The sequence below is a fragment of the Ovis canadensis genome, chromosome 16, assembly GCF_042477335.2.
Source record: "Ovis canadensis isolate MfBH-ARS-UI-01 breed Bighorn chromosome 16, ARS-UI_OviCan_v2, whole genome shotgun sequence".
Classification (NCBI taxonomy): domain Eukaryota; kingdom Metazoa; phylum Chordata; class Mammalia; order Artiodactyla; family Bovidae; genus Ovis; species Ovis canadensis.
Genome location: NC_091260.1, coordinates 59499668 through 59516855, shown reverse-complemented (window position 1 = coordinate 59516855; position 17188 = coordinate 59499668).

The following is a 17188-nucleotide window of genomic DNA, read 5'->3' as shown; positions in this document are numbered from 1 at the left end:
CAAGGGCTTCACTGATGGCTCAGCAGGTAAGGAATCTGCCTGCAATGCAGGAGACACAGGAAGCATGGGTTCAATCCCTGGGTGGAAAATATCCCCTGGAGAAGGAAATGGCAACCCACTCCGGTATCCTTGCCTGGAAAATCCCATCAACAGAGGAGCCTGGTGGGTTACAGTCCATGGAATCATAAAACATCAGACATGACTGAGCACAAGGCACGCACTATGACTTTTATCAATATGAAAGGAAATTTGGATCTTGTCTCTCAAGCAAATGACATCTCTTTCCACTACTCTTTGAATTTCAACCAGAGTGATCTTTCAGTTTTTCAAAATCAGCAAGATCTTTCTTGTATAAACACGTTCAAATTTAGTTTTCCTGTAACCTAAGTCCTCTCTTCTATTGCATGTATTTGCTTGTTTGCTGACATACATTTATCTTTTAATTATCAGTTTCAATATTTTAATTTCAACAAGTTCCTTCCTGGAAGCCCAGTGTAACTTATCATCTTTATTTAGCTCAATACCACCTGACCAGCACATAGGATTATGACTGACACATAGTAGGAGCTCAATAAATATTTGTTGAAGTGAATGAGTGGAGGAAAGACAAGCAATGACTAAATAAGTAATGCAGAGTTGCAAGTTTATCTGAGTGCCTTATGTAAATGGATTGGAGAATGCTTGTTTGAAAACAAACAAAAATGTAATTAGGAGACGAGTAATCCCATTAGCCCATGTATTGAGGAAGAGATAATGGTGGAAAAGTCTAGGAAGATGAACCATGATGAGGAAATACATGGTTTGAAAAATGTTATGTTGTGCTATGCTTAGTCCCTCAGTCATGTCTGACTCTTTGTGACCCCATGGACTGTATAGCCTGCCAAGCTCCTCTGTCCATGGGGACTCTCTAAGTAAGACTATTAGAGTGGGTTGCCATGCTCTCCTTCAGAGAATTTTCCCAACCCAGGGTTCAAACCCAGGTCTCCCACATTTCAGGTGGATTCTTTACCATCTGAGCCTCCAGGGAAACCCAAGAATACTGGAGTGGGTAGCTGTCTCTTTTCCAGGGGATCTTCTGACCCAAGAATGGAACTGGGGTCTCCTACATTGTAGGTAGATTCTTTACCAGCTGAGCTACCAGGGAAGCCTGAAGAGGTGTTATAGACATGTAATTAATAGCACTTTTTAACTGATTGGCTGTGGTTAATAAGTGAGACATAAATAACAGAATCATGGAAGATATCTGATTTTCTCCCTTAAAAACAGAGTGAATTGTGTCATTTTATTTTTTATTTGAGAAAAGAAACAAAGAAACAAACCTGATTCTTTGTGACCTCCTGGACTGCAGTATGCCAGGCTTCTCTGTCCTTCGCTATCTCTTGGAGTTTGCTCAAATTCAAGTCTTATGAGTCAGTGATGCCATCCAACTATCTCCTGCTTTGTTGCCCCATTCTCCTGCCCTTAATGTTTTCCACCATCAGGGTCTTTTCCAACCAGTTGGCTCTTTGCATCAGGTGACAATAGTATGGGCAGTTTCAGCATCAGTCCTTCAGTGAATATTCAAGGTTAATTTCCTTTAGGATTGACTGGTTTGATCTCCTTGCTGTCCAAGGGACTCTCAAGAGTATTCTCTAGGATGACAGTTCAAAAGCATCAATTCTTCGGTGCTCAGCCTTCTTAATGGTCCAACTCTCACATCTGTAAATGACTACTGAAAACCCATAACTTTAACTATACAGATCTGTGTCAGCAAAATGATGTCGCTGCTTTTTAATATGCTGTCTAGGTTTATTACAACTTCCCTTCCAAGGAGCAAGTGTCTTTTAATTTCATGACTGAAGTCACCATCCACAGTGATTTTGGAGACCAAAAAAAAAAAAATAAAATCTGTCACTCTTTCTACTTTTTCAACTTCTATTTGCCATGGACTTTTGGGACTGGATGCCATGATCTTAGTTTTTTGAATGTTGAATTTTAATCCACCTTTTTCACTCTAATCAAGAGGCTCTTTAGTTCCTCTTTGTTTTCTGCCTTTTGGTTGACGTCATCTGCATATCTGAGAAGGGCTATCTCAGAAGATCAATCTAAATAAGAGATGTGATAATGCAGTCTTTTCTGTTACATCAGATAACTGGAAACATGCTATTAGAATGAGCTACTTGGACAAAGTGTTGGGGAGAAAGAAAATGAGATTTTTTAAGACATTCAAGTGTTAAAAGAAGAAGAAGAAGAAGTAGAGACTGCAAAGAAAACCAGAAGAAATGGCTTTGGACAAAACTAGGGGAATTTGATATCATAAATGCAAAGGATGAAAATGCCTGATGTATGAGGATATGATCAACAGACTGAATGCAAAGTGCTCTTCAGTTGAACAGGTCATTGCATTGGCAAGAGTACTGTTTAAATTAATTTTAATGTATAGTTACTTTACAATATTGTGTTAGTTTCTACTACATAGCAAAATAAATCGGCCACACACACACACACACACACACACACATATATATATCCCCTCCATTTTGAAATTCCTTCCCATTCAGTTTACCACAGAGAATTAAGTAAAGATCCTTGTGCTATACATTAGGTTCTCATTAGTTATCTTTTAATACATAATATCAATAGTGTTTATTTCTAAATCCCAGTTTCCCAATTCCTCCCACCCTGAACTATCCCTCCTTGGTATCCATACATATATTTGTCTGCTTTGGTTTGCAAATAAGATCATCTGACACCATCCTTATGGCAGAAAGTGAAGAGGAACTAAAAAGCCTCTTGATGAAAGTGAAAGTGGAGAGTGAAAATGTTGGCTTAAAGCTCAATATTCAGAAAATGAAGATCATGGCATTTGGTCCCATCACTTCATGGCAAATAGGTGGGGAAACAGTGGAAACAGTGTCAGACTTTATTTTGGGGGGCCCCAAAACCACTGCAGATGGTGACTGGAGCCATGAAATTAAAAGAGGCTTACTCCTTGGAAGAAAAGTTATGACCAACCTAGATAGCATATTCAAAAGCAGAGACATTACTTTGCTGACTAAGGTCTGTCTAGTCAAGGCTATGGTTTTTCCTTAGTCATATATGGATGTGAGAGCTGGACTGTGAAGAAGGCTGAGCGCTGAAGAATTGATGCTTTTGAACTATGGTGTTGGAGAAGACACTTGAGTGTCCCTTGGACTGCAAGGAGATCCAACCAGTCCATTCTGAAGGAGATCAACCCTGGGATTTCTTCGGAAGGAATGATGCTGAAGCTGAAACTCCAGTACTTTGGCTGATGATGGGAGGGACTGGGGGCAGGAGGAGAAGGGGATGACAGAGGATGAGATGGCTGGATGGCATCAGTGACTTGATGGACATGAGTCTGAGTGAACACTGGGAGTTGGTGATGGACAGGGAGGCCTGGCGTGCTGCAATTCATGGGGTTGCAAAGAGTTGGACACGACTGAGCTACTGAACTGAACTGAACTGATTCCATAATGGCACCTCACTCCAGTACTCTTCCCTGGAAAATCCCATGGACGAAGGAACCTGGTAGGCTGCAGCCCATGGGGTCGCTAAGAGTCGGACACGACTGAGTGACTTGACTTTCACTTTTCACTTTCATTCATTGGAGAAGGAAATGGCAACCCACTCCAGTGTTCTTGCCTGGAGAATCCCCAGGATGGGGGAGCCTGGTGGGATGCCATTTATGGGGTCGCACAGAGTTGGACATGACTGAAGTGACTTAGCAGTAGCATACCATTTTAACAGCTTTATTTCATTCTACTTCAGTTCAGTTCATTCGCTCAGTCCTGTCTGACTCTTTGCGACTCCATGAACCACAGCCCGCCAGGCTTCCCTGTCCGTCACCAACTCTCGGAGTTTATCCAAACTCATGTCCATTGAGTTAGTGATGCCATCCAATCATCTCATACTCTGTCGTCCCCTTCTCCTCCTGCCTTCATTCTAGGAAAGTAGCAAAAATGTAGAGTTTAAGGCTGAATGGGATTAGAAACAATAGGATGAAAACGATTTTTTTCAGTAACTGTACCTATGAAAGAGAAGAGAACAACAATACTAGAGAGAGGGTACAACGTATTTTTTGGCGCTGAAGAGACAAGTGCATCATTAACTCTCTCTGGGAAGGATTTAATTTGGAAGGAGTAGCAGCAGAAAGTCGATAATTAAAAAAGGGACATCCCACTCCTGAGAAGGCAAGAATATTTGAGAATCTTATGACTATTAGGATTAACAATGGATTAATTAGTTCAGGAAGTGGGACAGACAGTACGGATTGATGAAAATGTAAAAGTTTAGTGGCAAGAAAATTTATTCTGTTCCTATCTAGAGTCTTCAATTTTCTGTGAAAAGTGCAATTAATGTCACTTAGAGTGAGACAAAGTGTGCTCATCAATGGTAAAAGAAGACTAAAGTTTTGAAATAGCTACATGGCACTGCACGAGAGGATGCAAATTATTAGACTGATGTTCTTTATCTGCTATGTATTTAACTAAATTCTACTTTATATTCCCACTAATTTCAAAATATTTAAAATGCTTCTATTGTATAAATTTGCATGAACTAGAATAATTGAATATTGAAGAATAAAGAGATAATAATTTCACACACATATCTTATTCTTTCCTCCATATCCATTTGAAAAATCTAGTGGGACTGCCTAAAACTGAATTCCTCAAATGGGAGGGAGTCATAGGAAGGGGCAAGTCATAATGAGTTTGAAAGGAGCAGACTTTTGCTTTGGGATGAAGCTGACCTGTACACTTGAATAAACAGGTTCAGCTGAAACTGATAGGCCTTATTTCTCCCAATGCAACTAATTATTTAATGTCAAGTCAAGCATTAAAATAGTAACATTAAATAGTTGCAGATTGCGTTGATACTCTAGTTTTATTTTTACAACAGCCTTAAAAGAGAAGTTAATATGTCTAATTTTGAAACACACTAAAACACTTTGAAAACATTTTCAACTTTATAATGCTGCCTAAAATGGCAACCCACTCCAGTATTCTTGCCTGGTTAACCCCATGGAAAAAGGAACCTGGGGGTGGGGGGCTGCAGTCCAGGGGATCATAAAGAGTCAGATATAAGTTAGCTAATAAACAATGAACAAAGAGATAGCTTAGGCCCTGCTATACCAAGATAGCCAGAGATCTATTATTACTAGAGTTTTATCCATTTATCTAAATGTGTAAATGAGTGCTGTTTGTATTCAAGAAAGTAATGCATTATAGAATATAAAAATAACCAAATAAAGCCCCAATTCTTACATATCAACTTTTTTTTTGTTGAGTGCAAGAAACTCTAATGAGAAAAAAATACATCAAAATATGTTGTATTGCTTTTGTTATTATGTTTCTATACGAATCTCTTGAGAAAGTATTATTATTAACAGTAGTTATTGCTCTTGAAACCATATTGCCTTTCCAATAAAATATAATCCACAAGTCTTGAACTTTATAAAAGTAGGCTGGAAACACATGCAATAATAGCAAAGATATCTCTGGTTTTCCTCTCCTAAAATCACAAAAGTAATTACAAGAGTTGCTGCCTGTGTAAAATCTCCCTGATAATTTTACTAAATATTTTGTTTGTTCTTTCTTAAACTATTGAGTGATTTTACTTTTGGTCATTTAAAGAGTTGTGAACTAGCTTTTGGTTTTCATAGAACAGGAACAATTTTTGAAACGTTTTAAGAGTGGCAGTCTCTGTATGCACATATAGTCACTTGTAGTGTATATTTTCATCATTATTTTAAAATATGCATTCCAGATTTTCTGTTATTTAGTTATGCTCAAATGACATTGAAAAGAAGACAAAGCATTTTATTCAATTCTATGAGTTAGTGACATGCAGCTTAAATAAATATATATTAGCTTCATGAAACAAGACTTTTGTAAAGTTGATGATTTTTCATTTCTTGACTAGATTACCCACTGCAATAATCAGTTAAGATCTATTTAGGATTGGTATGATGCATCTTTGGAGTATTGGAATAAATGCAGGTGTTTGAAATCACTTGGTGATATAAGAAATATTTACATTTTTATACATTTATATAAAATATAATTATAGATAATATATGGTAAAACTACTTTTAAATGTTTATGTTTTCTATATAAAGAAAACAGTAGAACAATCAAACAATGTAATGTAGGCAGCTTTTATTTTAACCCATGATGGATTCCATTATTTCTTTCAAATGAATTTGACCATTTATTTTGTTGTCATAGACCATCCTGCACTCTACTGTATTGTGTATAGTGGTAGCTATGCCCTTGAATCAGAATGTATGTTATTCTTTTTAGAATACCCAAGTCACCACTGAAAATTATCCCAGTGAAATTTTATCAGTGGCTTATGTGGAGGTCTGTAGACCTCTTTTCTATATGCCCTGAGAAATGTTTCTATTTGTTTACTTATTTCATATAATTTCCTGTTAGCTAGGTTGAATCTATTTCTTTGTCTATTTCTTCTCTAGTAGTATGTGCTTTGAGGACAGAGCAAGAATTCTCATCTTTGCCCAGAGAGAATCTTTTGCTGATTAGAGTTGAAGATATCAATGATTCCTGAGACAGAAGTGGAGATATAATACTGCATAAATTGGTGAATTCTTCTTCACCGTAGCAGCTAATGAAACACTTTTTGTTTCACAAAAAGGGAACCAAGAAGCTGAAAGACAAGCTTAGGAAAATACATGCATTTGAATGATTTAAATCATGAGAAAATAGCCTTTTTTTAAAATTCACAACTATGTTTGACTGATTCTTTGCATTTTTCCCAATATTTACAATTGTTTCAGAAATGTAGAACAGATTTATAATTAAACTGTAAATTTAACACCTACAAAAAGTAGGCCAAAAATAAGCTAAAAGGATTCATTTAGCTAAGGGCAGGTGTAGGGTGTTGAGTAGCATTTGAATTATTTTATAGCTGCTGAGGATAAAAAGGACAGTGCCTGATGAACTATGGACAGAGGTTCGTGACATGGTACAGGAGACAGGGATCAAGACCATAACCAAGAAAAAGAAATGCAAAAAAGGCAAAATAGTTGTCTGAAAAGGCCTTACAAATAGCTGAGAAAAGAAGAGAAGCAAAAAGCAAAGAAGAAAAGGAAAGATACACCCATTTGAATGCAGAGTTCCAAAGAATAGCAAGGAGAGATAAGAAAGCCTTCCTCAGGGATCAATGCAAAGAAATAGAGGAAAACAATAGACTAGTGATCTCTTCAAGAACTGAGGGAACATTTAATACAAAGATGGGCTCAATAAAGGACAAAGATGTTATGGACCTAACAGAAACAGAAGATATTAAGAAGAGGTAGCAAGCATACAAGAAGAACTATACAAAAAAACATCTTCACAAGCCAGATAACCATGATGGTATGATCACTCACCTAGCCCAGATATCTAGGAATGTGAAATCAAGTGGGCCTTAGGAAGTATCATTATGAACAAAGCTAGTGGATGTGATGAAATTCCAGTTGGGCTATTTGAAATCTTAAAAGATGATGCTGTGAATGTGCTGCATTCACTATGCCAGCAAATTTGGAAAATTCAGCGGTGGCCACAGGACTGAAAAAGATCAGTTTTCATTCCAATCCCAAAGAAAGGCAATGCCAAAGAATGCTCAAACTACCACACAATTACATTCATCTCACACACTAGTAAAGTAATTCTCAAAATTCTCCAAGCCAAGCTTCAGCAATATGTGAACCGTGAACTTCCAGATGGTCAAGTTGGTTCTAGAAAAGACAGAGGAACCAGAGATCAAATTGCCAACATCTGCTGGATCATGGAAAAAGCAAGAGAGTTCCAGAAAAACATCTATTTCTGCTTTATTGACCATGCCAAAGCCTTTGACTGTGTGGATCACAATAAACTGTGGAAAATTCTGAAAGAGATGGGAATACCAGACCACCTGACCTGCCTCTTGAGAAACCTATATGCAGGGCCAAAAGCAACAGTTAGAACTGGAAATGGAACAATGGACGTGTTCTGAATGGGAAAAGGAGTACATCAAGGCTGTATATTGTCACTCTGCTTATTTAACTTATATGCAGAGTACATCATGAGAAATCCTGGGCTGGAAGAAACACAAGCTGAAATCAGGATTGCCAGGAGAAATATCAATAACCTCAGATATGCAGATGATACCACCCTTATGGCAGAAAGTGAAGAAAAACTAAAGAGCCTCTTTGTGAAAGTGAAAGAGGAGAGTGAAAAAGTTGACTTAAAGCTTATCATTCAGAAAATGAAGATCATGGTATCCGGTCCCATCACTTCATGGCAAATAGATGGGGAAACAGTGGAAACAGTGGCTGACTTTTTATTTTTGGGCTCCAAAATCACTGTAGATGGTGACTGCAGCCATTAAATTAAAAGATGCTTACTCCTTGGAAGGAAAGTTATGACCAACCTAGATAGTATATTTAAAAGCAGAGACATTACTTTGTCAACAAACGTCTGTCTTCAAGGCTATGGTTTTTCCAGTAGTCATGTATGGATGTGAGAGTTGGACTATAAAGAAAGCTGAGCGCTGAAGAATTGATGCTTTCAAACTGTGGTGTTGGAGAAGACTCTCTTGAGAGTCCCTTGGGCTGCAAGAAGATCCATCCAGTCTATCCTAAAAGGAAATCAATCCTGGGTGATCATTGGAAGGACTGATGTTGGAACTGAAACTCCAGTATTTTGGGCACCTGATGGGAGGAGCTGACTCATTTGAAAAGTCCCTGATGTTGGCAAAGTTTGAAAGCAGAAGGAGAAGTGTCGACAGAAGATGAGATGGTAGATGGCATCACCGACTCAATGGACACAAGTCTGGGTAAACTCCGGGAGTTGGTGCTGGACAGGGAGGCCTGGCGTGCTGCGGTTCATGGTGTCGCAAACAGTCAGATATGACTGAGCAACTGAATTGAACTGAACTGAAATATTTTGGCAGTTGTGAATATTAGCAGAACTATTCTGTGTGAGAATATACATATATATATATTTTAGAATTAGCACATAAAATAATTCAGTTTGCTTGATTTCAAGCCCTTTTAGCCAATATTTTATATATAATCAGTTTACAGTGTAATTATGATTGATGGGCTAGTATACTTTTTTAAATTTTTGCTCATTGTTAAGAGCTGTATGTCAAGGGTCTACTCTTTCTGGGCTGTTGACTCTGTACTGAATTTGAAATTGTGACTGTATCTATATCTATATCTATATCCATATCTATGGGTATGTGCATGCATGCTCAGTCACTTCAGTGTGTTAGGATATTTGAGACCCCAAGGACTGTAGCCCACCAGGCTCCTCTGTCCATGGGACTCTCCAGGCAAGAATACTGGAGTGGGTTGCCAGGCCCTCCTCCAGGGCATCTTCCTGATCCAGGAATCGAACCCGTGTCTCCTGCGTCCTCTGGATTGCAGGCAGAGTCTTTACTGCTGAGTCACCAGGGAAGCCCAGTGATATTCATATCTTTCTATATGTCTCACCTCACAGAGCTTTAAATTTAGCAGGAGAAAAGAGGGAAGGAATTATATAAAATCTTCTATGTGTTACAGCCACCTAAGAGAACATGAAGAAAAATTATAGTATAATTTAGATGGAGGTATAAACTAAGATAGAGACCAAGTTTTATTAAAAATTTGAACAAATTCTCAACATTTAAAATTTATATTAGAGAGGAAAGTTTGTTTTACTGGTCTCTTGTAAAAAGCTGTAAGATGTGACAGTACTTGGCAAATACACATGTAGTACTGGTCCAATGGGTCTGAAAGCAAGCACCCCTTTTAAACAAGTGACACCTCAGCCAGATCTATGTATCCCACCATCCCATATTTATAGATTTAGAATCTGATGGATAATTGGCATTTTCATTTACTATCCAGCCAGTTAAAATACAGTTTGCATATAAAGGGATTTCCTGGTGGCTCAGATGATAAATAATCTGCCTGGAATGCAGGAGACCTGAGTTTGATCCTGGGTTGGGAAGATCCCCTGGAGGATTGCATGGCAACCCACTTGAGTATTCTTGCCCGGAGTAACCCATGGACAGAAGAGCCTAGCAGGCTACAGTCCATGGGGTCACAAAAATCTGACACAACTAATTGACTAACATTTTCACTTCACTTTTGTGTATAAAAAATAAAAATTATACAGAGAAAGAAAACAAACAACAACAAAAAAACCTTGGTCTTCTTGTATACCAGGCCTTTGCAGTTACGTATAATTCTTCTAGGGCAAGTTATTTAAAGCTTTCTGAAGGAAATGATATATAATCTGAAATCTGAAGGATGGACAGAGAAATAACAAAGGAGAATTTAGCTGTTAGGCATTTATTCTCTCAAATAAAAAATACAGTTCAGTTCAGTTCAGTCGCTCAGTCGTGTCTGACTCTTTGCGACCCCATAATAAATACAAAAGTACCCAGTATGTGGCAGGAATTGTGGTATATTGGTTTGGACATATACTTAGTCTCTGCTCTAACAGAGCTCACAGTCCACCAACGGAAATGTATGTACCAGACTTATGACTTGGACGAGCATGAAATATGGAATTTGAACAAGTTCACTATGACTGAAGGTAGAGCCTGAGGTTGAAAATGCTGATACATTACTTTGAAGAGAAAGACAGGCTCTATGTTGAAGGCCTTATGAGTCATGTTAAGAAAATCTGACTTTATTCTTTTTTTTTTTTTTTTGACTGTATTCTAAAGACAGATAAATGAGAAGGCATGGCACAATTTTAGGGAACTAACACAATTGTGTGTGTGTGTGTGTGTGTGTGTTACACTTGATAAGGGTGTCATTAACTGCAGATTGGAGAGTTATTCAGAGAGGTGGACCATGGAAGAATATAGTCTGGTTAATTCACTGTATCAGTAACATAGTGGGAGTAATTGTGGGTTGGGTTGAAGTAGTTCAGATGTAGATGATCAGGAATGAGTTGAATAAAAAGCTACATGATTCAGAATAAGAATGAATGTAAAGATATTCATCTCACTTTTCTCAGTAGCTAATACACTTCCTGGTACATAGGAAACATCAGAAATGTTGTTATAAATTATTTTGTTATACACTGTCTTTGATATAAATGTGATAGAGGAAGAAAGGTATTGAAATGGTGATGAGCATAAACTCTGGATTCAGACGGTTTGAATTCAAAATTCAGACTCTGTTGTTTATTTCAAGATTCTGCCTTCCATTAACTGTGTGACATGAGGCACATTGCTTAACTTTATTGTGCGTCAGTTTCCTCAATTGTAAAATGGAGCTTATATTGCTGCAAGGATTCAGTGTGATCCTGCATGCAAATGACTTAGCGTGGTGCTAACCAAACACAGAGAGATCAAAAGTCCTGGGTCTGTCCTAATCAGCAAGATGGGCCATTGTTCTTCTCTAACCTTTGATCCAAGTGAGTACAACCTAAGAGAAATTCCAGACACCAAAAAATAGCTGGATATGAAAATACAAAGAGGGACAGTAAAAGCACAAGAGAATATGGGAGGTGTCGTTACTACGAGCAAGTCTTGCAGTTCTAAGCCTCTTAGAAACAGAAAAAAAGGTGATTAAATACATCAGTTAAACTGCAGTTTCTCATGAATTGTAATGTTCAGAGTAAGAGAGAAATGTAGCAAGACTAGAAAGTCGGATTATTTTAAATTACAATTGCAATTATTTTGAATTACCTTAAAGCACAATTACAAAGGAGAAAAACTACACGAGAGGACAAATTAGAAAAGAGTACTCACGTTGATTTGTTTGTTCCCTGATAGCTCAGTTGGTAAAGAATCTGTCTGCGTGCAGGAGATCCCAGTTCAATTCCTGGGTCTGGAAGACCCTCTGGAGAAGGGATAGGCTACCCACTCTAGTATTTTTGCCCTTCCCTTGTGGCTCAGCTGGTAAAGAATCTGCCTGCAATGCTGGAGACCTGGGTTTGATCCCTGGGTTAGGAAGATCCCCTAGAGAAGGGAAAGGCTACCCACTCCAATATTCTGGCCTGGAGAATTCCACAGACTGTATAGTCCTTGGGGTCGCAAAGAGTTGGACACCACTGAGCAACTTTCAGTTCACTGACTTAGATTCAAAAGATCATTCAGCTGACAAGCCAGTGAACTAAAATGCAACTCATTTTATTTGTAGTTAATCATTGGTCTAGATAGATGAGGCCTTATGTAATAATGAGTGGAATTTATTGAGATGTAGCAAAGTAACCGATGATGGTGGTAAAGGAGCCTCCAGTAAGATCGAAAAGAAACAAAAAATTGTTGGTGGTGGTGATGTTGCTCAATCACTCAATCACAATCAGCTCTTGGCCACTGCATGGATTAGAGCAAACCAGGCTTCTCTGTTCTCTACTATTTCCTGGTATTTGCTCAAATTTATGTCCATTGAATTCATAAGGTTATATAACCATCTCATCCTTTGCTGCCCCCTTCTCCTCTGGCCCTCAATCTTTCCCAGCATCAGTGTGTGTTAGTCACTCTTAGTCATGTCCAACTCTTTGTTACCCCATGCATTGTAGCCCACCAGGCTTCTCTGTCCATGGGATTCTCTAGGCAAGAATACTGGAGTAGGTTGCCATGCCCTTCTCCAGAGGATCTTCAAACCCTGGTCTCCTGCATTGCAGGCAAATTCTTTACTGTTTGAGTTACAGGGAAGTACTAGCATCAGGGTCTTTTCCAATGAGCCAGCTCTTCACATCAAGTGACCAAAGTACTTACTGGAGGTTCAGCTTCAGCATATAAGTGACAAAAGTATTTCTGAGTGGAAAAAATTTTAATTTTTTAGATGAAGAGTTCTTCTGAAGTAAGATTTTATCTTGACTAATGACAGCTCTTCCTTCCCCCAAGGCAGAACTTGAATCAGAGACTTGCAAATAGTTAGCTTATTTCCAAAGCAGTATTAAGGAGTGAGTAATATAGAGGGGAAAAATAAAAAGACCAATTCGATAATTAGTTAAGGGGAATGGTTTATGAAGTTGGTCACCAATTTGACAACTGACGTTTAATCCTGTGTGACATTCTGTGGAGTCTTTGTAAAAGAATATTGCAACTGTGTACAGGGATTGAGTTATTAAAGAGGAACTCTTATCCCCTGTCCACATCCATCATAGGTCAAGCATGGGTTCACCTGTGAATGGCAGTTGTGCCACTTGGAAAGTTGTGTGACCATGAGCTGGTAGGGTGAACCTGTGAGGTAGGTAAAATCTGCTCTGAATCAATCAATTTGACAGTGGCAGTTGGGGCTAGAAGGATTTAAGTGATCTCCACGCATGCCTGCTAAGTCACTTCAGTCATATCCGACTCTTTGAGACCTCATGTAGCCTGCCAGTCTCCTCTGTCCATGGGATTCTCCAGGCAAGAATACTGGAGTGAGTTGCCTGGTCTCTTCTAGGGGATTTTCCTGACCCAGGGATTGAACACACGCCTCTTATGACTCCTGCATTGGCATGCAGGTTCTACAGAAGGAGGCTAATACAATTCCTATCATTATTAGGGGAAAGCGTCAAAGTAAAAGAGTGAGGAATATATCCTATAAGTCTTCAGTGAAGGAGGAGATTTTCTTCAGTCAATTCAAAATTTGTTTCCCTCAGATTCTCAAATGTAATAAATATTATAAGAATGGGAAGAGTTTTATTTTGCTTTATTTGTAAACCATTATTACCTAGTAATTTTATTCTCAGTAAATGAGTAAAGATTGTATTTGTTATACTTGATATTTTTGTTGTTGTCCTTAAAATGATGATAGACATACTTATACATGAAAGGACTCAGGTATCATTAGAGTTCTATACTCCTGGAACAAGTAATTATCTAAAGTTACTTTCCAGACAAGAATGGTAGAATAGAAAATGGTTCTAAAATAGTGTTGAAGAGAAGATATGAAAGAACAGGAAGTAAAGACTAAGAGGAGACAGCAAATGCTATATAGTCTCATCTACTCATTTTATCTACATAGAGTACTATATTCCCTCTCCCTATTTTCTATCACAGCCAAACCATTTCTTTCCTAAAGCTTGCTATTTTAAAATGTTTATGTGTATAATAGATGCATTCTTCTTAGTCTCCACTAAACCACCAGGGCCAGAGTACCAAAAATATATCTTTCTTCACTATTCTACAGTCAAGAGCATGTTCATTGTGTAAAATTGGACATTTTTACTGAATTAATTAATGTATTAATTTCCAGTTAATGGCAGGGGAGAGTGAAATTGTACTCCCAAAGAGCATAAATAAATGTTCCATAAGCTTAAAGAGTCTTTGAAGTTACTTGATTTGTTTTAGAAATTCAAGCACATTTTGAATTTTTATTACCCACTCTATTCATGTTTCTACTGATTAATCAAAATAATGGTTTAATTTGCTTATCTGGAATAACATTCTTGCTTTAGTGAGATTGCAAATGTTTACTAATTAACAGTTTAGTCCCTCCAGTGCTGCATGTCTCTTTAGAAAAAAATGACAAAAATCTAGTGTAATATAAAATTAATATTTTACTAGATAAATTCACACTTTTGAATAACTGACATGTTTTTAGCTTTTGAACAACTTTTTGAAATTTGATAAATCAGGATTTAAAGGTTCTTCTCTTCTTTTCCTGCAGAGTGTGATAAGGTCTGCACTCTCATACCTGAGTATCATGAACCCCTAATCACTTGCTTGACCATAAAGCAATTTAAAATATGTGTTTCAGATATTGTCAATATGTAAAAGAGCCTTGCCATTTTGAATTTTTATATTTGTGACATGGAGTGTGAGAGTCACTTAGCTTCTGGCTGGAGAGCATTTTTCTCATTCTTTCCTGGGCATCATAAGTGAGTAGCCTTAGTAAAATCTGATTTAAATTCTGAATCTTAGCATACTTCCACATTCGGCTCTTCGAAGTGTGCAGCAATTAAAACACACATACATACTTATGAAATACTCAATTATCCAAATTATAAATTAATAATTATAGTGAAGAGAACCGAACAGCTTTAACTATAGGTGTACTTTGCCATTCTTATTTAACATACTCTCCCTTCCTAACACACATATGTGATGATATAGGAATTTAAGTAAGGCAACTCTTTCTCACGTGCTACCCTCCATGATCACAAGAGCTTAGTCATATTAATCCACTTTTCTAATTTCTTTTATCTCCTTGTTCTGCTAAAAAAAGGGGGAATTCTTATTCTCTTGGATTCTGTTCTCAGTGGTTCTAAGTTTAAGATCTTACCTTCAAATCCAAAATGGGAAAAGTCACTTAAAGTAGTTCTCTTATTTAAGTGAATTTTCATAATAATATTTTGACAAAATGAAAACAAAACCCCTAGGGGATTCTTTCCATTTTTTCCTTCATTATGAAGGTCAGTTTATCAGCACTTGTTTTTCATTGACTTATTTCAATTTTACAAATTTTCTAAGAACATATTTATCTAATATTTAAATCAATGCCATCACCTTTGTCAAGAAGAAAAGAATATATTATGATGATAATTAACATACTTTATTATATCTAGCTGAATAATAAAAATTTTCTTGTAATTCAGTTATTAAAATAATATAATTTAAGAAAATTATATTTTACTTTCATTATCTAACTGTAAAATATTAAAGAGTAGTATCATTTGTAAATGTATTTTGCATTGTATGTAATAATATTTTTTCTTGGTATAATCAGTTTATCATAATTTGCCATTTTAGTTTTTTCTCTACTTTTCTACAACCAACCTGTGTGACATGACTTTTAACCTCAATAAATTAGCATATCTCAAAACATAAAATTATAAGTTTACTTAAAAGTTAAATACAATCACTAAATATTTCTAAGTATTCCTCTGTGTGTGTGTCTTACTTCCCATCGTTGTGAAAATAATCTTTTTTTGAGAAATATTCTCAAATACTAAACAAATATATAGATAATTCCTTGATAATTGATAATCAAAAGTCTGCTAGAAAGATACTTAAAGGTTATTTAGAATCTTTTAAAGTAATTTTTAAAGTAGTCTCATAATTCAATTTGTAATGTTACTCCATATGGTAAGTGGTAACTTATGAGAAGATCTTGTCTTGAATCTATTATTCTTTTATAATTTATGTGTTCTTTGTCTTCAAGTAATTTATATATAGAAAAAAACTGGTTCTCTCCAAACCAATTACAAACTAATCACCATACAAACAAAACCCTAAACCCAGTGGTGTAAAACGGTCCTAAATTATGCCACTAGATAGTGTTCACATAATGGGCCTTCATTTTAGTTATCTAAAAGCAAATATTAACCTTTGACAATTTAAATACTGGAATTCAGTGACAGGATACAATATTATCTAAAGATAGATACATATGGTTCCAGCAGACCATTGTATAGTGATTATTAACTTTAGGTAACTTAAGTACTGCTGCTGCTTCTAAGTCGCTTCAGTTGTGTCTGACTCTGTGCGACCCCAAAGACGGCAGCCCACCAGGCTCCCCCATCCCTGGGATTCTCCAGGCAAGAACACTGGAGTGGGTTGCCATTTCTTTCTCCAATGCGTGAAAGTGAAAAGTGAAAGTGAAGTCGCTCAGTCGTGTCCGACTCTTAGCGACCCCATGGACTGCAGCCTACTAGGCTCTTACATCCATTGGATTTTCCAGGCAAGAGTACTGGAGTGGGGTGCCACTGCCTTCTCCCAACCTAAGTACAAACAGGTGTAAAAAGACCCAGTAACTGATCTACCTGCACAGGTGTTCAGTTCAGTTCAGTCGCTCAGTCGTGTGCAACTCTTTGCAACCCCATGAATCGCAGCACGCCAGGCCTCCCTGTTCATCACCATCTCCCGGAGTTCACTCAGACTCACATCCATCGAGTCAGTGATGCCATCTAGCCATCTCATCCTCGGTCGTCCCCGTCTCCTCCTGCCCCCAATCCCTCCCAGCATCAGAGTCTTTTCCAGTGAGTCAACTCTTTGCATGAGGTGGCCAAAGTACTGGAGTTTCAGCTTCAGCATCATTCCTTCCAAAGAAATCCCAGGGTTGATCTCCTTCAGAATGGACTGGTTGGATCTCCTTGCAGTCCAAGGGACTCTCAAGAGTCTTCTCCAACACCACACTTCAAAAGCATCAATTCTTCGGTGCTCAGCCTTCTTCACAGTCCAGCTCTCACATCCATACATGACTACTGGAAAAACCATAGCCTTGACTAGACGGACCTTAGTCGGCAAAGTAATGTCTCTGCTTTTG